At 42.6% G+C, this 27,345-nt stretch overlaps 1 long non-coding RNA gene and 2 other non-coding genes across 3 annotated transcripts in view; 2 read left to right on the forward strand and 1 right to left on the reverse strand.

Moving 5' to 3' along the window:
* The window catches only part of LOC116551316, a 24,156-nt gene extending 15,418 nt beyond the window's left edge, over nucleotides 1-8,738 (forward strand). The window contains exon 3 of the long non-coding RNA XR_004268844.1: nucleotides 8,706-8,738. This is a non-coding gene — a long non-coding RNA (uncharacterized LOC116551316). The remainder of the gene's footprint in view (nucleotides 1-8,705) is intronic.
* LOC116554109 lies at nucleotides 5,421-5,532 on the forward strand. The gene has a single exon (XR_004270052.1). It is a non-coding gene; the product is annotated as a U6 spliceosomal RNA (small nuclear RNA).
* Nucleotides 6,347-6,476, reverse strand: LOC116554429. The gene has a single exon (XR_004270203.1). It is a non-coding gene; the product is annotated as a small nucleolar RNA SNORA18 (small nucleolar RNA).
* Nucleotides 8,739-27,345: the final 18,607 nt, after the last annotated feature.

The raw sequence follows: 27,345 nt of genomic DNA on the forward strand, positions 1-27,345 counted from the left end.
TTTTTTTTTTTTTTTTTTTTTTTTTTTGTGACGGAGTTTCGCTCTTGTTACCCAGGCTGGAGTGCAATGACGTAATCTCGGCTCACCGCAACCTCCGCCTCTCGGGTTCAGGCAATTCTCCTGTCCCAGCCTCCTGAGTCGCTGGGATTACAGGCACGCGCCACCATGCCCAGATAATTTTTTGTATTTTTAGTAGAGACGGGTTTCACCATGTTGACCAGGATGGTCTCGATCTCTTGACCTCGTGATCCACCCGCCTCATCCTCCCACAGTGCTGGGATTACAGGCTTGAGCCACCACGCCCGGCCTTATTGAGGGTTTTTAGCATAAAGGGCTGTTGAATTTTGTCAAAGGCCTTCTCTGCATCAATTGAGATAATCATGTGGTTTTTTTTGTCTTTGGTTCTGTTTATGTGGTGAATTACGTTTATAGACTTGCGTATGTTGAACCAGCCTTGCATCCCCGGGATGAAGCCTACTTGATCATGGTGGATAAGATTTTTGATGTGCTGTTGCAATTGGCTTGCCAGTATTTTATTGAAGATTTTTGCATCTATGTTCATCATGGATATTGGCCTGAAGTTTTCTTTTCTTGTTGAGTCTCTGCCGGGTTTTGGAATCAGGATGATGTTGGTGTCATAAAATGATTTGTGAAGAATTCCCTCTTTTTGTATTGTTTGGAATAGTTTCAGAAGGAATGGTACCAGCTCCTCTGTGTATGTCTGGTAGAATTCGGCTGTGAACCTGTCTGGACCTGGGCTTTTTTTGGGTGGTAAGCTCTTAATTGCTGCCTCAACTTCAGACCTTGTTATGGGTCTGTTCAGTGTTTCAGCTTCTTCCTGGTTTAGGCTTGGGAGGAGGCAAGTGTCCAGGAATTTATCCATTTCTTCCAGGTTTACTAGTTTATGTGCATATAGTTGTTTGTAATAATCTCTGATGATGGTTGGAATTTCTGTGGAGTCTGTGGTGATATCCCCTTTATCGTTTTTTATTGCATCAATTTGGTTATTCTCTCTTTTCTTTTTTATTAATCTGGCTAGTGGCCTGTCTATTTTGCTGATCTTTTCAAAAAACCAGCTCCTGAATTTATTGATTTTTTGAAGGGTTTTTGTGTCTCTATCTCCTTCTGTTCTGCTTTGATCTTAGCTATTTCTTGTCTACTGCTAGACTTTAAGTTTTTTTGATCTTGCTCCTCTAGCTCTTTCAATTTTGACGATAGGGTGCCAATTTTTGATCTCTCCTTGCTTCTCATGTGGCCACTTATTGCCATATAGTTTCCTCTAGAGACTGCTTTAAATGTGTCCCAGAGATTCTGGTATGTTGTGTCTTCATTCTCGTTGGTTTCGAAGAACATCTTTATTTCTGCCTTCATTTCATTGTTTATCCAGTCAACATTCAAGAGCAAGTTGTTCAGTTTCCATGAAGCTGTGCAGTTCTGGGTTAGTTTTTGAATTCTGAGTTCTAACTTGATTGCACTGTGGTCTGAGAGACTGTTTGTTATGATTTCCATTCTTTTGCATTTGCTGAGGAGTGATTTACTCCCAATTGTGTGGTCAATTTTAGAGTAGGTATGATGTGGTGCTGAGAAGAATGTATATTCTGTGGATTTGGGGTGGAGAGTTCTGTAAATGTCTATTAGGTTTGCTTGGTCCAGGTCTGAGTTCAAGTCCTGGATATCCTTGTTAATTTTCTGTCTGGTTGATCTGTCTAATATTGACAATGGGGTGTTAAAGTCTCCCACTATAACTGAGTGGGAATCTAAGTCTCTTTGTAAGTCATTAAGAACTTGCCTTATGTATCTGGGTGCTCCTGTGTTGGGTGCGTATGTATTTAGGATCGTTAGCTCTTCTTGTTGCATTGATCCTTTTACCATTATGTAATTGTCCTTCTTTGTCTCTTTTGATCTTTGTTGCTTTAAAGTCTAATTTATCATAGATGAGAATTGCAACTCCTGCTTTTTTTTGCTCTCCACTTGCTTGGTAAATCTTCCTCCATCCCTTTATTTTGAGCCTTTGTGTATCCTTGCACGTGAGATGGGTTTCCTGGATACAGCACACCAATGGGTTTTGGCTTTTTATCCAATTTACCAGTCTGTGTTTTTTGATTGGGGCATTTAGTCCATTTACATTTAGGGTTAATATTGTTATATGTGAATTTGATACTGCCATTTTGGCGCTAGCTGGCTGTTTTGCCCATTAGTTGAGGCAGATTCTTCATTGTGTTGATTCTCTTTACCATTTGGCATGTTTTTGGAGTGGTTGGTACTGGTTGTTACATTATATGTGTAGAGCCTCTTTCAGGAGCTCTTGTAAAGCTGGCCTGGTGGTGACAAAATCTCTGAGTACTTACATGTTCACAAAGGATTTTATTTTTCCTTCACTTATGAAGCTTAGTTTGGCTGAATAGGAGATTCTGGGTTGAAAGTTCTTTTCTTTAAGGATGTTGAATATTGGCCCCCACTCTCTTCTGGCTTGTAGGGTTTCTGCTGAGAGATCTGCTGTCAGTCTGATGGGCTTCCCTTTGTGGGTAACCCGACCTTTCTCTCTGGCTGCCCTTAGTATTTTCTCCTTCATTTCAACCCTGGTGAATCTGACAATTATGTGCCTTGGGGTTGCTCCTCTTGAGGAATATCTTTGTGGTGTTCTCTGTATTTCCTGGACTTGAATATTTGCCTGCCTTGCTAGGTTGGGGAAGTTTTCCTGGATAATATCCTGAAGAGTATTTTCCAGCTTGGATTCATGCTCTTCGTCGCATTCAGGTACACCTATCAAATGTAGATTAGGTCTGTTCACATAGTCCCACATTTCTTGGAGACTTTGTTCATTCCTTTTTACCCTTTTTTCTCTATTCTTGCCTTCCCGTTTTATTTCATTGAGTTGATCTTCGACCTCTGATATCCTTTCTTCTGCTTGGTCAATTCAGCTGTTGATACTTGTGCATGCTTTGCAAAGTTCTCGTGTTGTGTTTTTCAGCTCCATTAATTCACTTATATTCCTGTCTATTTTGTCCATTCTCGTTAGCATTTCATTAAATCTTTTTTCAAGGTTCTTAGTTTCTTTGCATTGGGTTAGAACATGTTCTTTTAGTTCACAGAAGTTTCTTACTACCCACCTTCTGAAGTCTGATTCTGTCATTTCATCACACTCGTTCTCCATCCAACCTTGTTCCCTTGCTGGTGAGGAGTTGTGATCCCTTGTAGGAGGAGAGGTGTTCTGGTTTCAGGTGTCTTCATCCTTTTTGCGCTGGTTTCTTCCCATCCTTATGGATTTATCCATCTATCGTCTTTGTAGTTGCTGGCTTTCAGATTGGGTCTCTGAGTGGACGTTCTGTTTGTTGATGATGAGGTTATTTCTGTTTCTTAGTTTTCCTTCTGACAGTCTGGCCCCTCTGCTGTAGGTCTGCTGAGGTCCACTCCCGGCCCTGCTTGCCTGGGGATCACCTGCAGCAGGTGCAGAACAGTAAGGGTTGTTACCAGTTTTCTTCTTCTGCTATCTTTGTCCCAGAAGGATACCCGCCAAATGTCAGTCTGATCTCTCCTTTATGAGGTGGCTCTTTGGATATACAGGGGTCAGGGAACTGCTTGAGGAGACAGTCTGTTCTTTATAGGAGCTCAAGTGCTGAGCTGTGAGCTCCGTTGTTCATTCAGAGCTGCTGGGCAGGTACGTTTAGGTCTGCTGTAGCTGAACTCATAAACTGCTTTTTGTTCCCAGGTGCTCTGTCCCAGGGATTTAGGGCTTTATTTATGAGTTTCCGTTATGTTGCTGCCTTCTTTTTTTTTCCTTCAGAGCTTCCCTGCCCAGCAAGGAGGCAGCCTAGTCACTGTCTGCCTGTAGAGGCTTTGCTGAGCTGCTGTGGGCGCCACCCAGCTGCCGAGTGAACTTCCCTGCAGTCCTGTTTATATGGGTGTAGTTAAAACTGCCTCAGCAATGGTGGACCACCTCTGTTAAGGCTGAGTCTCTCTGTAGTGGCGGGTTGCCTTGGCAATGGCGGGCTGCCTCAGCAATGGCAGGTTACCTTGGCAATGGTGGGCTGCCTCAGCATTGACTGACTACCTCTGTAGTGGCGGGCTGCCTCAGTAATGGCGGACGCCCCTCCCCCCACAGAGCTGGACCGTCCTGGGTTCAGCTGCGCTTGCTGTGAAACTCTCAATCCAGAGAGTTTCTGATTGCTGTTCTTTTGTGGGGGTGGGACCAGCCGAGCCTGATCGCCTGGCTCCCTGCCTCAGAGCCTTTTTTTTTTTTTTAAGTTGGTGTTCCAGTCGCCTGTTGAAGAGGTGCCGGGATCTGTGTGTTTTCCCATGTGGCGACTCACTGCGCTGGCTTAAACAGCAGCACTGAGATTTGTGGAGCTTTTTTTGCCCTGGAATCTACTGTCCTGGTTCCCTGTTCAGTCCCTTTTTTAAACAGATGAATGGGCGACTTCCCGTGGCTCCAATCGCCAGCCAAAAGGGCACCCAGACCAGTGTACTTTGTATGGAGAACCGCTGCGCCAGGGCGCTGACAAAGCAGCCGCGTGGGGCAAAACAGCGGCGCCGGCCGGCACAGCTGCGCTGGCCGAAACAGCTGCGCTGGTGACCCGTGGAGCTCCTCTGCCAGGGAATTTCCTAGTCTGTGGGCAATAAAAATGCGGCGTCCACTCACCCTCTGTGCTTTCACTGGGAGCTGCAATCCTGAGCTGTTTCTAAACGGCCATCTTGGATCCACCTCATATACTACTTTGTAACAAGCCATCCTAAGATTTAAAGTGATGCAAAAACAATGATTTATTATCATCTCTCTTGTCTCTGTAGGGCTTGCTTGGTGGTTCTGGGCTTGCTTGGGTGGGACTGGGCTTGCTTGGGTGGTTCTCACTTGGGGCTTGATCAGGCTGGACATCCAATATGGCTTATTCGCTCACGTATCTGGGGCTTCCATACTCCTCCATATGGCCTCTCTCTCCCACAGAGTAGCTTGTAGCATATATTGAGATAATCGTATTTTTCTTTATTAATCTGTTAATGTTTACGGAATTTAATGGACAGGTCGTTTACTAGAGTGTGCCTTTTGTGGAAAAGAATGGGAAGGAGCGAAGAGGGAAGATGAAGACACCATGCTGTGATGGGGGCCCAAAAGCACTGACTCTGTAAGCAGCTGTGGAGTTAAGCCACTCCTACAATGGGCCAGGTGTTTATGCATTTGCCCAGTCATGGGATATGGGTTGTCCTTGGAAGGGTAAGCCTTAGGTGAAACTGAAGTGATCCTCTAAAGGGACTGAAAGCTGAATCAATGTTGTGCACTGACAGCACTGTCAGCAGTTGCAGCGTTGAGACAATAACACTTTCCTTGAAAGAGGATCTTGGCTGTGCCTCTCCATGTCTGCCATAAGGTTCATAGTAATATTAATTATTAAGTCAATAAATTTTTATTCAAGAAATTTGATGTTATGCTCGCTTCAGCAGCACATATACTAAAATTGGAACGATACAGAGAAGATTAGCATGGCCCCTGCACAAGGATGACCCGCAAATTCGTGAAGCGTTCCATAAAAAATTTTTTATTTTTTATTTATATTTTACAAAAAAAAAAAAAGAAATTTGATGTTGTGATTCCTTTCACTGTCCATCAAGGTCCCTTTAGTTCCTCTAAATAGCTAAAGTCAAAAGTTATTTTCAATAGATTTATCTTCAAATTAGCCCTTTTTAATAGAACTAATGCTTAATCCAGTCATCCTGTGAGCCCATAATTCTTTTATTTTGACTTCTTTCATCTCCTTTTTATATGAACATATTCATGAAGGCTTCAAAATTTACCTGTGGAAAAATCAAGAATCTTTGGGATCTAATTTCTTTCTTTCTTTCTTTCTTTCTTTTTTGAGATGGAGTTTCACTCTGTCCTCCAGGCTGAAGTACGGTAGCGTGATCTCTGCTCACTGCAACCTCTGCCTCCTGGGTTCAAGTGATTCTCCTGCCTTGGCCTCCCGAGTAGCTGGGACTACAGGCATGTGTCACCACATCCAGCTAATTTTTTTTTCTTTTTTTTTTTTAGTAGAATTGGGGTTTCACCGTGTTAGCCAGGATAGTCTCGATCTCTTGATCTCGTAATCCGCCCACTTCAGCCTCCCAAAGTGCTGGGATATAGGTGTGAGCTGCTGTACTCGGCCTGGAATCTAATTTCTACGACCAATTTACTTTAGGGTAATTTTTAGAGTAGGTGGATCTGCCTGGTTCTCAATTTGACACCCTCTCTAAACATGATATTTCAATCATATTCATTTCTAAGCTATCACACTCAAGAATAATAGTACAGATCTGTGGAATATGCCAGTATCTACAGTAAAAGAGAAATTATTAGGTCTTTCATATTTTTAGCAACTGTCTTATAGTTCTTTCCCACAAATCTAACAAATAGTCCTGTGAGTAAAGCAAAACCACAGTTACTTTATGAGGAGTTTACAACGACATGCAGCTATAGGAAAATCTCCATTGAGATAGACTTCAACCAATAGTAATATTATTTATAATAGTAAAAATCTGGAAACAACCTCAATTTTCATCATATAGTAATCAATAAATGTATGTAGGATAGTCCCTACAATAAAAAAAAATTCAGAAATGAAAATGAACGAACTGGCAGGGCACGGTGACTCACGCCTGTAATCCAAGCACTTTGGGAGGCCAAGGTGAGTGGATCACAAGGTCAGGAGTTCAAGATCAACCTGACCAATACAGTGAAAACCCGTCTTAAAAAAAAAAAAAAAGAAAATGAACGAACTAATAAGACATCTGTGAAAAACTAAATTTGCCATCTTTCAACATGGTTAATTCTCAGAAACATGATGTTAAGTGAAAAACACACACACACACACACACACACACACACAAACAAAAAAAAAAAACAGAAAAAAGCATGTAGGCCGGGCATGGTGGCTCATGCATGTAATCTCAACACTGTTGAGAGGTTGAGGAGGGATGATCCCTTGAACTCAAGAGTTTGAGACCAGCCTGGGAAACACAGAGAGATCCCATCTCAAGAAAAAAAAGAGGTATGTGTATTATTTCTATAAAATTTTTAAATATTTGAAGCACAACTATATATTGTTTATAGATTAAAAAGTAAGAAAAGTATTAAAATATTCACAGAAAAAATATAGAAATTTTAAACACTGAATTCCTCATGGTGTCTACAAAGGAAGGGTGAGGACTAAGCTCAGGGTAAGGGATTCAGGGGCCACAACTATATCTGTAAGTGTTGTTTCTTTTTTTTTTTTTTTTTTTGTATTTTTAGTAGAGACGGGGTTTCACCATGTTGACCAGGATGGTCTCGATCTCTTGACCTCGTGATCCACCCGCCTCGGCCTCCCAAAGTGCTGGGATTACAGGCTTGAGCCACCGCGCCCGGCCAAGTGTTGTTTCTTTAAAAACAAAATCTATTTGGGGAAAGAGAAAGAAAAAAAATAAAATCTTAATTAATATGGCACTACACAGCATGATTGTAATAGATGATGAAGTTGGGTGTTGAGTACCTGAGTATTCATTATAATATTTTATCTTTTGTATTTTTAAAATACTTTATAAAAAAATTAATAATTAAAAAACAGGCCAGGGCGGTGGCTCACACCTGTAATCCCAGCACTTTGGGAGGCCAACGTGGGTGGATCACCTGAGGTCAGGAGTTTGAGACCAGTCTGGCCAACATGGCGAAACCCTGTTTCTACTAAATATACAAATATGAGGTGGGTGTGATGGTGGGTGCCTGTAATCCCTGCTACTTGGAAGGCCAAGGCAGGGAGAATTGCTTGAACCTGGAGGAGGAGGTTGCAGCAAGTCGAGATCGTGCCACTATACTCCAGTCTGGGCAACAGAGCAAGACTCCGTCTCAAAAAACAAACAACAATAACAACAACCACAACAACAAAAAAACCAAGGCAAGGGTGTGGTGGCTCGAAACTGTAATCCCTGCACTTTGGGAGGCCAAGGCAGCCAAATCATTTGAGCCCGGGTGTTTGAGACTAGCCTGGGCAACATGGTGAAACCAGTCCCTATTATAAAAAAAAATTACCATGTGGCCATTGACACAAAATTAATTACAACTACATTTGCTAACCTGATGTATTTCAAAAGCAACGTTACGTGAAAAAAAAAATTTGCAGTATGGTATATACATTATGATGCTATTTATGATGCTATCTCTTTCAGTTTTAAAATAAAATGACATTCTATATTATTTATGGATTTATACTTACATGGAGACTTACATGGTAAAAATATTTTTCTTTCTTTTTTTATTTTTGAGACAGGGCCTCTAACTGTCACCCAGGCTGGAGTGTAGTGGGCATGACCATAGCTCACTGTAGCCTCGACCACCTGGGCTCAAGCGGTCCTCCCACCTCAGCCTCCTGGAGCAGTTGGGACTACAGGTACATGCCACCATGCTTGGCTATTTTTTTTTTTTTTTCTTTTTTTTTTTGAGACAGTGTCTCCCTCTGTCGCCTAGGCTGGAGTACAATGGCATGATCTTGGCTCACTGCAACCTCTGCCTCCTGGACTCAAGCGATTCTTGTGCCTCAGCCTCCTGAGTAGCTGAGACAACAGGCGCCCACCACCATGCCTGACTAATTTTTGTGTTTATAGTAGAGACAAGGTTTCACCATGTTGGCCAGGTGCTAATTTTATTTTTATTTTTGGCTCTCAGAGATGAGGTAAAGGAAAAAAATAAAGGCTGGGTGAAGTGGCTCACGCCTGTAATCCCAGCACTTTGGGAGGCTGAGATGGGTGATTCACCTGAGGTCAGGAGTTCGAGACCAGCCTGGTCAACATGGTGACACCCCATCTCTAAAAAAAAAGAAAATAAAAAATTTTATTTTTATTTTTGTATAGATAGGGGTCTCATCATGTTGCCTAGGCTGGTCTCAAACTCTTAGGCTCAAGGGATTCTCCCACCTCAGCCTCCCAAAGTGCTGGGGTTAAAAACATGAGTCATGTGCCCAGCCCTCTTTTGTTGTTGTTGGTTTGTTTTGTTGTCTTAAAATTTTTTTTTTAAATGATTGCAAAAGAGTTAGGGCTATATGAATAAACTTCTTCCCTATAAAAAGATTTCCAAATTAAAGGGCACAACACATACCAAGATTCAAATTGTTTTTCCTCTGAGAAGCAAAGGAAATGAATAGGATTGTGGAGGGATGCAAAAGAGATTTCCAAATATTTACATTGGTTAAATCTGGGTATTGATTATATGGGTGTTTATTACATTATCTTTTATGCTTCTTGGTATGTTTGAGATTGTTCTTATTTTTAAATAAATTAACCCTTCCATTCTGCGTGGAATTTTTCTTTGGTGGTAATGCAAATAACCATATAAGTGTATCCCATCATTTTGGCATAAAAAGGGAAGGCCGGGCGCGGTGGCTCACGCTTGTAACCCCAGCACTTTGGGAGGCTGAGGTGGGTGGATCACCAGGTGAGGAATTCAAGAACAGTCTGACCAACGTGGTAAAACCTCATCTCTACTAAAAATACAAAAATTAGCCAGACTTGGTGGCACACTCCTGTAATCCCAGCTACTGGGGCTGAGGCTGGAGAATCGCTTGAACTCAGAAGGCAGAGGTTGCAGTGAACCAAGATTGCCCCATCGCACTCTAGCCTGGTTGACAGAGCGAGACTTGGTCTCAAAGGAAAAAAAAAAGAGAAAAGATGTCCTCTATCAATCTGTCATTTCCTTTTGTTCTGGTATACCCATTACTGCACCCATTTTTTTAAAATGACTGATTTGATATCATTAATTACAAACTATTCCCAGAATGCTAATGCACCCATTATTTCTGTGGGTGTGAAACTGCACTGCTGTCTTGGGAGAACAATGGGGTACTCAGGCACAGGCATTTAAGAGAATAAGCCCAATAGTTGATTCCACTACACTCGGGCCCTAGATGTTCCCCACGAAGGCTGAGGTGGGTGGATCACTTGAGGTCAGGAGTTCAAGACCACCCTAGCCAACATGCTAAAACCCCATCTCTACTAAAAATACAAAAATTAGCCAGGCATGATGGCATGTACCCGTAATCCCAGCTACTTGAGAGGCTGAGGCAAGAGGATCGCTTGAACTCGAGAGGCAGAGATTACAGTGATCGCACCACTGCACTCCAGCCTGGGCAACAGAGCAAGACTCCATCTCAAAACAAAACAAAACAAAACAAAACAAAAACTAGCCTAGGCAAGATGGTGAAATCCCATCTCTTAACAAAAGAACAAATTTAATCTATAACTATTTATAACCCTTTGTGTGTATGTGTGTGTGTGCGTGTATATCTGTCTGTCTCTCTCTATATATATATATGCATACACACTTTTTAAATTTTTTTTTTTATAGAGATGGGGTTTCACCATATTGGTCAGGCTGGTCTCTAACTCCTGACCTCGGGTGATCCACCCACCTTGGCCTCCCAAAGTGTTGGGATTACAGACGTGAGCCACTGTGCCTGGCCTTTTTTATTATTTTTTTTTATGCACTTTTTTTTTTAAGACAAGGTTTCACTGGAGTCCAGTGGTGCACTCACAGCTCATTGCAGCCTTGACCTCCTGGGCCTAAATGATGCTCCTTGGGCCCAGGCATGCACTACCATGCCAGGTTTTTTTTTTTTTTTTAATTTTTTTGTAAAGACAAGGTCTCAAACTCCTGGGCTCAAGTGATCCTCCTGCCTTGACCTCCCAAAGTTCTGGGATTACAGGTGTGAGCCACCTGGCCTGCCCAGTACTCCATATATTGTTTTCCGATCTTTGTTAATTCATATATCCATTTTGCATTAGCTGTATGTCTATGTGAAGGGCCAAGGAAAAACTTTCCCTTTGCCCTTTGAAGGCTTGCTAAAATCAGCTGACAAAAGTCAGATTAATAGGAGAAAAGACATACACAATTTTATTTTAGTGTGCATAGCATGGACTCGCAGAATGAGTACCCGGTAACACAACCCCGAGCACAGAAGCTTACAGAAGTTTTTAAAAAACATCGAAATAGAGACAGAGTCTCGCTATGTTGTCCAGGCTAGTCTTGAACTCCTGGGCTCAGGGGATGCTCCCACCTCAGCCTCCCAAAGTGCTCAGATTATAGGTGTGAGCCACCAGGCAGGCCTACATACTCTTCTTTTTCAAAGGGGAGAGGGGAGATAGAGACTGTAGACAATTCATTTGAGGGGCAGCAAATGATTTGTTTTGTTTGTTTGTTTGTTCATTTTTGAGACACAGTCTTGCTTGCTGTGTTGCCCAGGCTGGAGTGCAGTGGCACTATCTTGGCTCACTGCAACCTCCACCTCCCCAGTTCAAGTGATTCTCATGCCTCAGTCTCCCAAGTAGCTGGGATTATAGGTACATGCCATCAGGCCCAGCTAATTTTTTTGTATTTTCAGTAGAGACAAGTTTTCACCATGTTGGCCAGGCTGGTCTCAAACTCCTGACCTCTGGTGATCCGTCCCTCTTGCCCTCCCAAAGTGCTGGGATTACACGTGAACCACCGTGCCAGGTCATGCCACTGATGTTTTTTTGTTTGTTTCTATTTTAATTTAATTTAATTTTTTGAGATGGGTGTTTCACTGTGTTGCCCAGTCTAGTCTCAAACTCCTGTGATCAGGTGATCCATCTGTCTTGGTCTCCCAATGTGCTGGGATTACAGACATGAGCTACAGTGCCTGACCAAAGGATTATTAGGGAGAATAAATACCCAGTAATTAACTTCTAAATGATCCTCTTTGTGAAAAAGTCCCTCCAGGTGTGGTTCAATTTCTGTCTTTTCTGAGATAGATAATGAGATTTCAGCCAGGGGAGGAAGGCAATTGTGTTTCTTTTTTTCCTTTTTTTTTTTTGAGATGGAGTCTCACTCACCCAGGCTGGAGTGCAGTGGCATGATCTCAGCTCAGTGCAACCTCTGCCTCCCGGGTTCAAGCGATTCTCCTACCTCAGCCTCCTGAGTAGCTTGCTACTGTGCCCCACTGATTTTTGTTTTTTTAGTAGAAACAAGATTTCAGCATGTTGGCCAGGCTGGTCTCAAACCCCTGACCTCAAGTGATCTACCCATCTCAGCTTCCCTAAATGCTGAGATTATAGGCGTGAACCACTGTTCAGGCTCCAAATTGTGTTTCTTTTGGAAAGAAGTTCTCTTGATCAGACAAGGAAATCCCAGAGAGAGTCCCTCCCTGCACTTGGAGTGCAGAGGACAAGACAAGGTTTGAGGGACTCCGGGGCAGCTTCTAAGCCTTCTCAGCATGTCAAACCACAGTCTTTAGGGTATTGCTTTCTGAGGACCACCACCTACGTAAAGATTTTGTTGGCTTTTTATTAAACTTCAGCCACTACTTCCGTGTGTCCACCTAGTTCACATATTAGTGTTTCAGAGTTTTCTATCTTGACAATGTACCAGTTTGCTCAGCCTTACCTCTATTGTTGGACATTTGAGATCTTTCCAATTTTCCAGTTTTATAAATAGCATTTCTATGACCATCTTTGTACACACTACTTCTTTTCTTTCTGGTCATTTCCTTGAGTTTAATCCTGCAAATGGAATTAGTGGGCTAAAGGGTATGAATAATTTTAGGACTCTAAATCTGTATTCCAGTATTACATCAATTTATCTTTTACCCAACAATATTGAGTTTGCTTGTTTTCATATATTTCAAAAAATGTAACAGACATATAAAGGTTATTAAAAGTTTCTTAATTCAAAATTTTCTTAGGCTGGAGTGCAGTGGAGTGATCTCAGCTCACTGCAACCTTCGTGTCCTGGGTTCAAGCAATTCTCTTGCCTCAGCCTCCTGAGTAGCTGGGATTATAGGCACGTGCCACCATGCCTGGCTGATTTTTGTAGTTTTTTGTTTGTTTGTCTTTTTGGAGACGGAGTGTCGCTGTTCCCCGGGCTGGAGTGCAATGGTGTGATCTCGGCTCACTGCAACCTCTGCCTTCCAGGTTCATTCAATTCTCCTGCCTCCGCCTCCCAAGTAGCTGGGATTACAGGCAGACACCACCACACCCAGCTAATTTTTTGTATTTTTAGTTGAGACGGGTTTTACTATGTTGGCCAGACTGGTCTTGAACTCCTAACCTCATGATCCGCCCACCTGGGCCCCCCAAAGTGTTGGGATTACCGGCGTGAGCCACTTCCCCAGCCCTAATTTTTATATTTTTAGTAGAGATGGGGTTTCACCATGTTAGCTAGGTGAACCTCTGACCTCAGGTGATCCACCCACCTCTGCCAAAGTGCTGGGATTATAGGCGTGAGCCACCGCGCCTGGCCATTTTTGCCTGATTTTTAAAAGTAATACTCATTGTGAAAAAAAAAAAATCAAGTAAGTGAAAGTGCCCCAGAAACCTTCACCCTGCCAAAAGGTGGCATGTTGCCATTTGGCTTACTGTCTTTCTGAATGGATAATTTCATTCTTTTTTGTTGTTTTTGTTTTGTTTTGTTTGAGATGGAGTCTGGCGCTGTCACCAAGGTTGGAGTGCAGTGATGCAATCCTGGCTCACGGCAACCTCTGTTTCCTGGTTTCAAGTGATTCTTCTGCCTCAGTCTCCATAGTAAGTGGGATTACAGGTGTGTGCCACCACACCCAGCTGATTTTTTGTAATTTTGTCAGTCAGGCTGGTTTCCAATTCCTAGCCTCAAGTGATCCACCCGTCTTGGCCTCCCAAAGTACTGGAGTTACAGGCATGAGCCACCATGCCCGGCCAGAATACTTTCACTCTTGAAACTACAGGCAACATATTTTTGTTTCCTCCAGGCATTTGGAAGTACTTTTTTTTTTTTTTTTTTTGTGAGGGAGTTTTGCTCTTGTTACCCAGGCTGGAGTGCAGTGGCGTGATAGTGGCTCACCGCAAGCTCCGTCTCCCAGATTCAAGTGATTTCTCCTGCCCCAGCCTCCTGAGTAGCTGAGATTACAGGCATGTGCCACCACGCCCGGCTAATTTTGTATTTTTAGTAGAGACAAAGTTTCTCCAGATTGGTCTCAAACTCTCAAATTTCAGGTGTTCCACCTGTCTCAGCCTCCCAAAGTGCTGGGATTACAGGTGTGAGCCACTGTGCCTGGCCCTTTTTTTTTTTTTTTTAAATAATTTTTTTCTTTTAGAGATGGGGTTTCACCATGTTGGTCAGGCTGGTCTCGAACTCCCGACCTCAGGTGATTCGCCTGCCTTGGCCTCCAAAGTGCTTGGATTACAGGCGTGAGCCACCATGCCTGGCTGGCCCTTTGTTTTTTTCAAACAAGATTCTTGCTCTGTCATCCATGCTGGAGAGCAGTGGTGGGATCTCTACTCACTGCAACCTCTGCCTCCCCAGCTTAAACCATCCTCCCACTTCAGCCTCCTAAGTAGCTAGAACTACAGGCACACGCCACCATGCCCGGCTAATTTTCGTATTTTTAGTACAGACGGGGTTTTGCCATGTTGCCCAGGCTAGTCATGAACTCTTGAGCTCAAGAGATCTGCCTGCCTTACACTCCAAAAGAGCCGGTATTACAGGCGTGAGCCACCACACCCAACCTAGTGTATGATATTTATTGCTGTATTGCAAACCACCCCAAAATTTATCAACTTGAAACAATAGAAACCACTTACTTGTTCTGATACTGCCATTTAGGCAGGGCTGGGTGGGGTCTGCTGGTCCCAGCTCCAAGTGGTGTTGCCTGGATGAGCTTGACTCACATGTCTGCCTCATCTGCCTTCAATTCTCCAACAGAGTAGTTGGACTGTTTTACACAGTGGCTCAAGGGCCCTTGAGAGAAAAAGTGAAAGCCACCAGGTTTCTTAGTGTCCAGGCCTGCAATGAAAAGGGCTCCACATTTGTCACATTCTGTGGGTGAGAGCATGCTCCAGGCCAGCTCAGATTAAAAGAGAGAAGAAATAGACTCCACTCTGTTTTTTTGTTTTTGTTTGCATTTTGAGACAGGGTCTCGCTCTGTCACCCAGGCTGGAGTGCAGTGGCATAATCTTGGCTCACTGCAACCTCCACCTCCCAGGTTCAAGCGATTCTCCTGCCTCAGCCTCCTGAGTAGCTGGGACTACAGGCACATGCCAACATGCTTGGCTAATTTTTTGTATTTTTAGTAGAGACAGGGTTTTACCCTGTTAGCCAAGATGGTCTAGATCTCCTAACCTGGTGATCCACCCTCCTCAACCTTCCAAGGTGCTGGGATTACAGGCGTGAGCCACTGTGCCCAGCAAGACTCCACTCTCGATGGAGAAGAACAGCATATGTGAAGATGGATGGTAAGTTTCAAGCAGGGAAAATATACCAGCCAACATGGAAAGATATTGTTTTGAATAATGGATTAAATAAATTAATTAATGGAAAAAATAGGACAAAATATTTTAAAATATGCAAACAGTCCTTAGACCAATAAAAATTTAAATCTTTTGTATAAAGGAACGTATTATTTATTTATTTGATACAGGGTCTTGCTCTGTTACCCAGGCTAGAGTGCACCGGTATGATCTTGGCTCACTGCAACCTCTGCCTCCCAGGCTCAAACAACCCTCCCACCTCAGCATCCCCAGTAGTTGGATCACAGGTGTGCAGTGCCTTTCCTGGCTAATTTTTTCTTTTTTAAAAATTTTTGTAGAGATAGGATTTTACTATGTTGCCCAGGCTGGCCTTGAACTCCTGGGCTGAAGTGATGTGCCTGCCTCAGCCTCCCAAAGTGCTGAGATTATAGGGGGAAGCCACTGGACCCTGCCAAGGGAATATATTTTATAATAGAGACTGTATTTCATTTTGCACCAAAAGAGAGGCTGAGGGAAGTGATGGATATGTTACATTAAGATAGACTATGTGAGGCCAGTGCAGATTGTGGGAAGCTAGGGACACTTCACCTAGAACAGAAGGATGTATCCATAGCAGGCCCTTAAGTGAGGTAGAACAGAGGTCAGGTCCAGGAAGGTCAGGTCTGAAAGTGAAGAGCAGGGGCAGAAGTCAGCAAGGATTGGATGTGCTGCAGGTCCAGGCAGCAAGTCTTCATCAGCGAAGTCAGACCCTTGCACCAGAAGCCTGGAACAGCTGAAGGACAATGATCTGGGGGCCCAGGCCCACAGGAGACAAAATGCTGGGCACCAGCACTAACATGGAGCTTGACCCTGGGCGCACTGCCCTCTGAGTTCCTTCTCCACCCCCAGCCTGGGGCAGCACTGGCCTTAGGTGGTGTTGGGCCAGTCCATAAAAGGAGATAGTGTGGCTGGAGTATAGGAATGAAGAGGCCAGAGGCAGACAGTTCCCGACAGGTTGGGCCCATTGAAAGCCGTTATCGTCCCTTTGATCAATAACTCCAAAAAGGATGCCACAATTTTTAGACCATCCGTTTCACTGTTTTATCATGCTGCTACAAAGGGCCTTTTGTACAGACGCAGAGTCTTTGTCTTACAAAGTCCCAAAATATAGGAAATATGCTGAGTTTTCCTACCTTCCTAATGAATAACCATTTGTAATCAACTGTCCATACTGAAAACACTTAAAGGTATTATGGAACACATTTTATATTTTTATTACCTGCCAAATATAACAATTCCGTTTTGGAACTGAATCTGGCCAAAAGAAAAAAGTGGGAAGAGTTTCCTGTGGTGCTCTTGGCATATCCTTTCTTAACCCTTCTCTCTCATTTCAGGAACTCTATTTTGTTTTTCCTTTCAGAGACTGGGTCTTGCTTTGTCACTCAGGCTGCAGTGCAGCCTCGGCTTCTGGGCTCAAGTGATCCTCCCATCTTAGCCATGTGAGTAACTGGGACTACAGGCTCATGCCACCATGCCTGGCTAAAGTTTTTTATTTTTTGTAGAGACAGGGTCTCACTATGTTGCCCAGACTGGTCTCAAACTCCTGGGTTCAAGTGATCCTCCTGCCTCAGCTTCCCAGAGTGCTGGGATTACAGACAAGATCCACTGTGCCTGGCTTCAGGACGTCTGCTTCCTGGCTGGTTCATCTGTTCTCTCTACACTCTTTTCCAGAAAGAAGCAGCTCTTGGTATAAGCTGGTGATAATTGTTTTTGCCAGAATAACTCAAAATGTGATGTGGTAGCCAGACACCCAGATGGCCCCCTGTTATCCCCACTTTCTGGTATTCACAGCCTTGTCCAATTCCTTCCTACGCTGTATGAGGGTTGGTCTGTGTGACCAATAGAATATGGCAAAAGTATGCTCCATCTAAGGTTATTAAAGACTAGGGCTTCCTTCCAAGGTTATTAAAGACTGTGGTTCTATCTTGGGTCTCTCTTACTCTCTCTGTTTGATTTTTAGAGATGGTGTCTTGCTATGTTACCTAGGCTGGATTTAAACTTCTGGGCTCAAGGGATTTTTCTTCCTCAGCCTCCTGAGTAGCTGGGATTACAGGTGTACACCACCACATCTGGCTAATTTTTATATTTCTAGTAGAGACAGGGTTTCACCATGTTGGTCAGGATGGTCTGAAACTCCTGACCTCATGATCCGACTACTTCGGTTTCCCAAAGTGCTGGGATTACAGGTGTGAGCCACCACGCCTGGCCTTTTTTTTTTTTTGAGAAAGAGTCTCGCTCTGTTGCCCAGGCTGAAGTGCAGTGGTACAGTCTCAGCTCACGGCAACCACCTGGGTTCAACTGATTCTCCTGCCTCAGCCTCCCAAGTGTCTGTGATTATAGGTGGGCACCACCATGTCCAGCTAATTTTTTGTATTTTTAGTAGAGACAGGGTTTTACCATACTGGCCAGGCTGATCTTGAATTCCTGACCTCAAATGATCCACCTGTCTTAGCCTCCCAAAGTGCAGGGATTATAGGCGTGAGCCACTGCACCCAGCCCTACTAAGTTATTTAGTTCATTAGTATTACTTCTTTCAAATGTATTTGTATTTTAATTCTAATTTGTAAGACTTAAAGCAACAAGTATTATTCGGGGCTGAAACAGTAAGTCTAGAGATTCTTGATGCTTTTGGGTTCAATACATTATTTCTTTTCTTTTGAGACAAGGTCTCACTCTATCGCCCAGGCTGGAGTGTGGAGTCCGGGGGTGGGATCTCTGGAATACTACAACCTTTGCCTCCTGGGAGATCAGTGATTCTTGTGCCTCAGCCACCTGAGTAGTTGGGACTACAGGCACATGCCACCACGTCCAGCTAATTTTTGTATTTTTAGTAGAGACAGGGTTTCACCATGTTGGCCAGGCTGGTCTGGAACTCCTGATCTCAAGCAATCTACCCACCTTGGCCTCCCGAAGCGCTGGGATTAGAAAACATGATTTCAAATACTGTTGATGATATGCTTGAAGCAGTTAAAAGACTGAATGAACACTAAGCAAGTCAGATTACTACGATCCAATCCAGTCACTACTTTTTTTTGAGACAGAGTCTTTCTCTGTCACCCAGGCTGAAGTGAAGTGGCGCGATCTTGCTTCATTGCAGCCTCTGCCTCCTGGGCTCAAGTGATCTTCTCACCTCAGCTTCCCAAATAGCTGTGACTACAGGCACGCACTACCACGTCCAGCTAATTTTTGTATTTTTAGTAGAGACAGGGTTTTACCACGTTGCCCAGACTGGTCTCAAACTGTTAAACTCAAGCGATCTGCCTGCGTCGGCCTCTGAAGGTGCCGGGATTACAGATGTGAGCTACTGTGGCTGGCCCCAGTCACTCCTTTAATGTATCCTTGTCCACAAAAGTATCCACACAACACACTTCTCCCTTGGTTACACTTTAGCCTTGTGCTGCTGTTTGAACAGCACAATTTATTACTCTGTATGTGTCCACTCATAAACCAAAGGGGACAGATTTATTCATACTCTTGCAAGATTATGCCAAGCTTTATGCTGGACAGGCGTTAGACCTCACCATTATGCATTCTGTTATATGCTCTGTCTTATGTCAGGCTCCATGCAATGTTCCACTGGTAAAAGATTCAAACTGTTTAGAACCATGGCCCAAATTCAGCATTAGAGATGGTTGTTATATTGGAGTTCTGACATGAAAAAGATTACACATTCAAACTGTGATAATTTAGGAATAGTTTAATGAAAGGACTAGAAATAAAGATGTGAGATGAGCGTAAAGTTATCCTGAGCATTTTTTAGTTGCAGAATCAACGAACCAAACTCAGTAAGACACAGCTTATTTCATAATGGAAAATTTGATGAGTGCTTGTTTGCTTTTTTAAACCTCATGATCACAAATATTACTGTTATATCCTCTTTCAGGCTGTATATTTTTCAGCAGAGTGTTAATATTTTTATTCTATTTTGACATGTGACTCTCTCCTTGTCAATTTTAATTAATAGTATTAAAGAAATGGGCTACTAAAAGCTGTGTCTATATAAGTAGATGGCAAACTTATAGCAAGATGAAGGTGTCCTAGACATATTAAAGACTCAGAAGTAGAAGTGGGACATCTGGAATAACTGGTCCTTGAGCACATAGGCCTAAGGTGAGTGGAAGGAAAGAATGAACCAGGAGACAAGAAGTGGTAAATAGCTTAAGATACACTTCTAAATGTTTTCAAACACAAGAAACAAATGATTTTATTGACTTACCAAATCTTCATAGTCACTAAGCATGGTTAGTAGATGTTTTTCTCTTCATCAACTTGGGAGGTCGTCAGGGGCTTTATGAGTAAAATTCTAGTATCCAGTATTTCTTTACTTTTATAGGCTTTAAACCTCTGAAATGTGATATGGGTGGAGAGAAGGTACCTCTTTGAAATGAGAATAATAAAATCTGGGATTTGAAAGAGATCTTCCACTAATAAAAGAATCTAATTTACAACATTCTTACCATATAACTTTCCAGTCATTTAAAGGAGGCCAGTGCTAAGGAGCTCAGTGTTTCCTTAGGCATCGTTTCAACTTTTTGCCTGCTCAGTCATTATAAAGCATTTTCTTCTACGAGTAGAGATACATTTTACAGCTTCTGCCTATGGGTTCTGGAGAAGAGAAAAAGTAATATTTTCCCTCACCCCTTGACAAGTTAATGACTGAGATACATATAACAAGAGACAGATTAACAATAGCAAAACACACTAATTCATTTAATAAAAATTTTATGTAACACGGGAGCCTTCAGAAATGAAGACCCAAACAAAAGGAAAAATCTGTGTATTTTTATACTTAGGTTTGATGAAGAGTGGACAGTCATGTAGAGATATGATTGGACAAAGAGAGTATGACTTAATAGTCATAAACTAAGGGAAATTAGCAAGAGCTGTTTGTTCAGATTCTTCTTGACATCTGTGAGTCTTCAAAAATAAGGATGTTTCTTTCCTCTGAGTGTAGAGAAGGTATCTTTGTAATGAATGTTTTATGACCAGCTTCAGGCAGAGGAGAAGGACCAGTCAGAGACCGTCCTGATTCTGCTATTTTCTCAAATGCCAAAGCGCCATATTTTGGAGTTAATGTTCTTCCCATTCTCCCCATCAGTTCTCCTTCTGCCATTTGGATGGGCTTATCATAGCCTTTTCCCTCTCTGTATGAAAAACTCTCCTGATAGTCTTCTTTCTCTTTCTTCTAGCTTTCTTTTATTCTGGTGAAATAATCAGCAACAATAATAAAGAGATGTGCATAACATTTTATTGTCACACTATGAGGTAGACACTGGGCTAGATGTTTTATACATTCCATTGCCAATCTTTACAAAAACATTACAAGATCAGCATTTTCATACCCATTTTATAGATGAGAAAGGTCATGAAACTTCTAAGTGGCTGAGCTGGGATTAGAAAACAGATCTGAGGCTGGGCATGGTGGCTCAAGCCTGTAATCCCAGCATTGTGGGAGGTTGAGGCAGGTGGATCACCTGAAGTCAGGAGTTCAAGACCACCCTGACCAACATGGTGATACCCTGTCTCTACTAAAAAATTCAAAAAGAAAAAATAGCTCAGGGTGGTGTCACGTGCTTGTAATCCCAGCTACTGGGGAGGCCAAGGAGGCAGGAGAATCACTTGAACGATTTTCGGGAGAAGGAGGTTGGTGTGAACCAAAATCGGAGATTGCAGTGAGCTGAGATCGCGCTACTGCACTCCAGCCTGGGCAATAAGAATGGAAGCTCCATCTCAAAAAAAAAAAAAGAAAGAAAGAAAGAAAAGAAAAGAAAACAGATCTGAATTCAATGGCACATTCTTTTCCCCAGTCTCAGTTCCTTCATTTCCCAGATGTCCTAAGTATCCTGGTCACTCTCTGGGTTAGTTTCTTAAACTGATGATTTAAAAAATCTGGATGGGGTATGGTGGCTCAAGCCTGTTATCCCAGCACTCTGGGGGGCTGAGGCAGGATAATCACTTGAGCTGAGGAGTTTGAGACCAGCCTGGCAACATGTCAAAATCCTGTTTCTACAAAAAATACAAAAATTAGCTGAGTGTGGTGATTCATGCCTGTGGTCCCAGCTACTTAGGAGGCTGAGGGGGGAGAATGGCTTGTGGCTGGGAGGTGGAGGCTGCAGTGAGCTGTGATTGCACGCCTGCACCCCAGCCTGAGTGACAGAGCAAGACCCTGTCTCTAAAACTAAAACAAAACAAAATTCCGGTTCAGGAGGATCATCATTGTTGTTATTACAGAACAAAAAGAAAAAAATATATTTGAAAAGTAGTGTGCTAAACAAAATGAGAAAAGTTTCTATACTTTAGCACTTCCCAGAGCTTTGGACATGCTAAGGGCATTGTGATGCTCTAGAAGGAATATAGAAGACTCAGGGTATTCTAATCCTATTTAATTCCAAGACTTTTTTTTTCTTTTATATATCTCCAGAGCTCTCCTGTATGATCCAATACTTGTTTTGGGGTACAATTATGGTCAACAACATTCACTTTGGTGGGCACTGCTTTGAATTCATTTTTCTTTATCAGTATTGTTTTGACAATGTGGTATCCTAAACAGAACATGGTATCTTTCATGTGACTGACCAATAAAATAAAACCCTATCATAAAATGTATTTTCAGCTTTATAAAAACACCAACAGCTGAGATAATTATTTACTTTTTTTTTTTAACTTAGTACCAGGAACCTCCATATATAGCCACCCTCTATTCTGATATTGGGGAAAATAAAAAACAAAAAAACGCATGTGACATAAATAGGCCCCAAGACTTTTTGAGCACCAGCATTTTTAAGGAAAATGCCCTGACCAAATGTAACATTCTTTTTAAACAGCCCACTTTATAGTTGGGAGAGATAATAGAGATGTGGAATTAATTTTTAAAATGCCAAATCAAGATTTGGTGGAAATTCTCTTTCCCTTTGTTTTAACTCTGAACAAAGCTGCAAGATTTTATCATTTAGCTTCCCACTGGTTTAAATTCAATTTGTTTAGGTCTCATATAGGCCTGTCTTTGTGATTAGATTTTAAATAATTACTGAACCAAGATCCCCAAATAACAGACTACAATGCTCAACTTCCTGAAGACTATAGCTCTTCTTTTTTTTTTTTTTTTTTTTCTGTCTTTCTGTTTTTTTTCCTTTTTGTGGAGAACAGGGTCTCACTATATTGTCCGGGCAGGTCTTGAACTCCTGGGCTCAAGCTATCCTCCCGCCTCTGCCTCCCTAAGAGCTGGGATTACAGGCATGAGCCACAGCGCCTGGCTATAGCTCTTCTTTAACATGTATTATTTTAAAATTTTTATTCCTTCTGTATTTAAATCTTCTTCTTTTTTTAGACATGGGTGTCTCGATATGTTGCCCAGGCTGATCTTGAACTTCTGGCTTCAACCAATCCTCCCACTTTGGCCTCTGGAATTATGGGTGTGCACCACCATGCCCGACCTGAATCTTCAAGGATTGAACAGAAAACTCTAGTTTGAGATGTTTTAAAAATTAATGACACAAAACTGAATCTTAGAATATGAGAATTTTTTAGTATTAAACTGTTTTGAAGGAAGAACAATGAACTACAATTCAACAGATTTTACAGGAACACCACCAACAGGAGTCATCAGGAAACTATTTCTTAGACGCTGCTTCACTCAACCCAGGAGATTTATGATCCTGAGTTGTTCAATGACAAACGACACCATTCATCTTGTACAAAATGGGGCACTGACTGTTGAATTTGACCTGAGCCTGGTAATCCTGGAAAAAGGTTAAGGTTAAGAAATTTCCCTATCGGTTGGGCAGAGTGACTCACACCTGTAATCCCAGCACTTTGGGAGGCCGAGGCCGGTGGATCACCTGAGTTCAGTAGTTTGAGACCAGCCTTGGCAACATGGTGAAACCCTGCCTCTACTAAAAATACAAAAATTAGCTGGATGTGGTGGCACACGCCTGTGGTCCCAGCTACCCAGGAGGCTGAGTCAGGAGCATTGCTTGAATCCAGGAGTTGGAGGTTGCAGTGAGCCAAGATTGTGCCACTGCACTCCAGCCTGAGTAACACAGCAAGACTCTGTCTCAAAAAAAAAAAAAAAAAACCACCCTTGCCCCTAGGATTTTGATAAGATTCACAGATACCCCTCTTGTTCGCCTATGACAAGTTGTATAGCTATATAAAGAAAGTCTTGTTTAAGGTTTGAATCTAGAGACAACACCTCACCATCTATCCAGGCCCTATTCAAGCTGGGAAAATTGGATTACAGCTGCACATGGTAGCTCATGCCTATAATAACAGCACTTTGGGAGGCTGAGGCAGGAGAATTGCTGGAGTCCAGGACTTGGAGATCAGCCTGGGCAACACAGTAAGACCACATCTGAACAAAAATTTAAAAATTAGTTGGGTGTAGTGGCACTTGCCTGTGGTTCCAGCTGCTGGGAGGCTGAGGTGGGAAGATTGATTGAGCCCAGGTGGTTGAGGCTGCAGCAAGCCATGTTTGTACCACTGGACTCCAGCCTGGGTAACAGAGTGAGACCTTGTCTCTTTTTTTTGTTTGTTTGTTTTTTGAGACAGAGTCTTGCTCTGTCCCAGGCTGGAGTGCAGTGGCACAATCTCGGCTCACCGCAACCTCCACTCCCAGATTCCCATTCTCTGCCTCATAGATTGGCAGAACTCCTTATGTCCATGGAATCAAAATTGGAACACAGTGCTAGTTAATCCAATTTTGGTTAACTTTCTTCCCTTCCCCCAGGCTCCTAAATTTTGGCTGGCCCTCAGCCTAAGCCAGTTTACAGACCCTCCCTAAAAGCCTCTCTCCGGAGCAGGCTCACCTGAGGGTAAAACAGTCTCTGATCTACTAATCAGTCATGCTACCCCCACCCTTTAATTCCACTTCTCCATGCCTGGTTCTTTCTAGCCTTGTTTACTCCTCTCTAAAAAAGAAAATCCCTTTTTGCCTAACCTTTCAGACAGTTGCAGATGTTATTGTCAGAGAGTTCTCCCAGTTATCATTATCTTTCACACACCCACCACTTGCATTAATCCTTTAAATTATCTCCTTATCTTTTTTTTTTTTTTTTTAAAGACGGGGTTTCACCATGTTGGTCAGGCTGGTCTTGAACTCCCTACCTCAGGTGGCCCACCTGCCTTGGCCTCCAAAGTGCTTGGATTACAGGCGTGAGCCACCACGCCTGGCTAAATTATCTCCTTATCTTAATCATATTTTTTTTCTTCTTTCTTTTTTTTTTTTTTGAGATGGGGGTTTCACCATGTTGGCCAGGTTGGTCTCGAACTGCTGACCTCAGGTGATCCGCCCGCCTCGGCCTGCCAAAGTGCTGAGATTACAAGCGTGAGCCACCGCGCCCGGCCAGATTTGTTTTCTATTTGTCACTCACAACTATTTTATTCCCTTGAAAGCAATGAGTTAGGTGGACACAGCATTTTAATGGAAACTTTTGAGAATACCGGAAGAAATAGTTTCAAAGATTTGTTTATGGTGGTAACGTTAATATTGCATTAAAAAATAATAATAAAAGGCCAGGCACAGTGACTCACGCCTATAATCCCAGCACTTTGGGAGGCCAAAGCAGGCGGATCACTTGAGGTCAGGAGTTCGAGACCAGCCTGGCCAACATAGTAAAACCCCATTTCTACTAAAAATACAAAATTTAGCCAGGCATGGTGGCTCTCGCCTGTAGTCCTAACTACTTGGGAGGCTGAGGCAGGATAATCGCTTGAACCCAGGAGATGGTGGCTTTGTTTTTTAATTTTTGGTAGAGTCGAGATCTTGCTATGTTGCCCAGGTTGGTCTCAAACTCCTGACCTCAAGCAATCCTCCCTCCTTGGCCTCCCAAAGTACTGGGATTATAAGCTACCACTGCTGGCCTACTGGCATGTTTATACATAGGGAAGTTTTATATATATGAAGTTCAATAAAATTTCAGACCACGAGGCTGAGGCAGGGGGAACTCTTGAGCCTGGGAGTTCAAGGTTGCAGTGAACTATGATCTCACAATTGCACTTTTCTAAAAACTTTTATTTCTTTTTTTTTTTACTTTTGTTCCAAGAACTATAAAAAATTTTTTTAAGTAAAACAATATAACATTTTACTGTATTTTTCTGGTTATTAATAATTTGATTTAATGGTTGTTACTAAAAGTAATTGTATGAAAAAATAGGGATTTAAACATGATTAATTCTAGATATCAAATAAACTAGGTATGCCATTGATCATGCCCTGAAATATTAGCAATAATCCCCTATTGTCATTAACATTCACCCAACTGACACTTTTTAGACTTTAGATTTTGCAAAACTTGGTCAGATTCAGGAGGAGGGAAGGGGATATTAGATATTTCTACTATCTTAACTTCTCCTAGAAAGCTTAGAACAAGAGTGAAGAAACAGAATTGCTAAACATTAGTAATATGATAATAACAACAAAACCACCCACAGTGATAATGTATTCAGAGGACACTTGCTAACTGGTCTAGCAGAAAATGAATTACAACAGTTTTGCAGAATTTATAGCCTCTTCCACCTAGAAATAAAGCACCATGCGTAATACGGATGGGGAGGCTCAGGAAGGCTGGATCAATCAGGATGGAAGTGGGGGCCCTTAGCTGCTGTCTACATGCCAGCACAGGTGACCACAAACTCTGCTGACAGCAAGACAATAATTTTAGGAAGTAATGTTTTCCTTCTGCTATTGCATCAATAATCTCTAAGGTGTGAGAAAAATGAAAAAGCAATTCAGTTCCTTTTTTACCCCCTTGAATTGTAGACAGTAACTCTGGAGAGCCTATCACTAGTTCGTGGAATATTTCTTTCAGTTTATCCTCCTCCTCACCCTCACTGGTAAGTATAGTAGAGTGGAGAAAAGCCTGCAATTTGGGTGGACTCTAATTTTTATTTACTTGGGTAAATTCTTTTTTATTTATCTATTTATTTTTGAGATGGTGTCTCACTCTGCCACCCAGGCTATAGTGCAGTGGCCTATCTCGGCTCACTGCAACCTCTGCCTCCTGGGTTCAAGCAATTCTCTGCCTCAGCCTCCTGAGTAGCTGGGGTTACAGGCACTGGCCATCATGCTAGGCTAATTTTTGTATTTTTAGTAGAGACGGGGTTTCACCGTCTTGGCCAGGCTGGGTTGACCTCATGATCCACCCACCTTAGCCTCCTAAAGTGCTGGGATTACAGGCGTGAGCCACTGTACCTGGCTACTTGGGTAAATTTTTTACCTTCCTAGTGCCTCTGGGCCTTCATTTGAAAATAAGGGATAATACAGTTCTCACCCTGGGACCATTTATTGAACACTTAGGACACCCAGAATTGTTTGTAAGCATTTTATGTGTATTAACTTGCTGAACCCTCACAACTGATCCTATGAGATCAGACCTATTAGTAAGCTCCCTTTACTGAGGAAACTGAAGTTAATTTGTCCAGGTTTGTCTTATTAACACTTCCTTCATCACTCTACTTATTCAAGTAGCCTTTGAAGTTTTGTCACAAAATCAATGTATCACAAATTTCTATAAAATCATGACATTGGAAATGTCCACCTAATCCAGTGGTCCCAAGCTTTTTGGCACCAGGGACTGGTTTCCTGGAAGACCTTTTTTCATGGACTGGGAGGGCAGTGGGCCAAGGTTGGTTTCAGGTTGAAACTGTTCCACTTCAGATCATCAGGCAGTAGTTAGATTCTCATGAGGAGTGCACAGCCTAGATCCCTCACGTGTGCAGTTCACAATAGGGTTCGTGCTCCTGTGAGAATCTAATGCCACTGCTGTTCTGATAGGAAGCAGAGCTGGGGTAGTAATGCTCACTAGCTTTCGGCTCACCTCCTGCTGGGCATCCTGGTTCCTAATAGGCCATGGACCAGTACTGGTCCAAAGCCTGAGGGTTGGGGACCCCTGACCTAATCCAATAATTCTCAAACCTTAATGTACAAGAAGATCACCTGCATGGCTTGTTAAAACTTAGGTTGCTGGTCCCCACCTTCAGAGTTTCTGATGCCCTAGATCTGATGTGGGGCTCAATAATTGCATTACTAACACATTCCCAGGTGATGCTGATGCTGCAAACCCACACTTTCTTTGA

Source organism: Sapajus apella, unplaced genomic scaffold, assembly GCF_009761245.1.
Source record: "Sapajus apella isolate SASKATOON/1434 unplaced genomic scaffold, GSC_monkey_1.0 scaffold1, whole genome shotgun sequence".
Classification (NCBI taxonomy): Eukaryota; Metazoa; Chordata; class Mammalia; order Primates; family Cebidae; genus Sapajus; species Sapajus apella.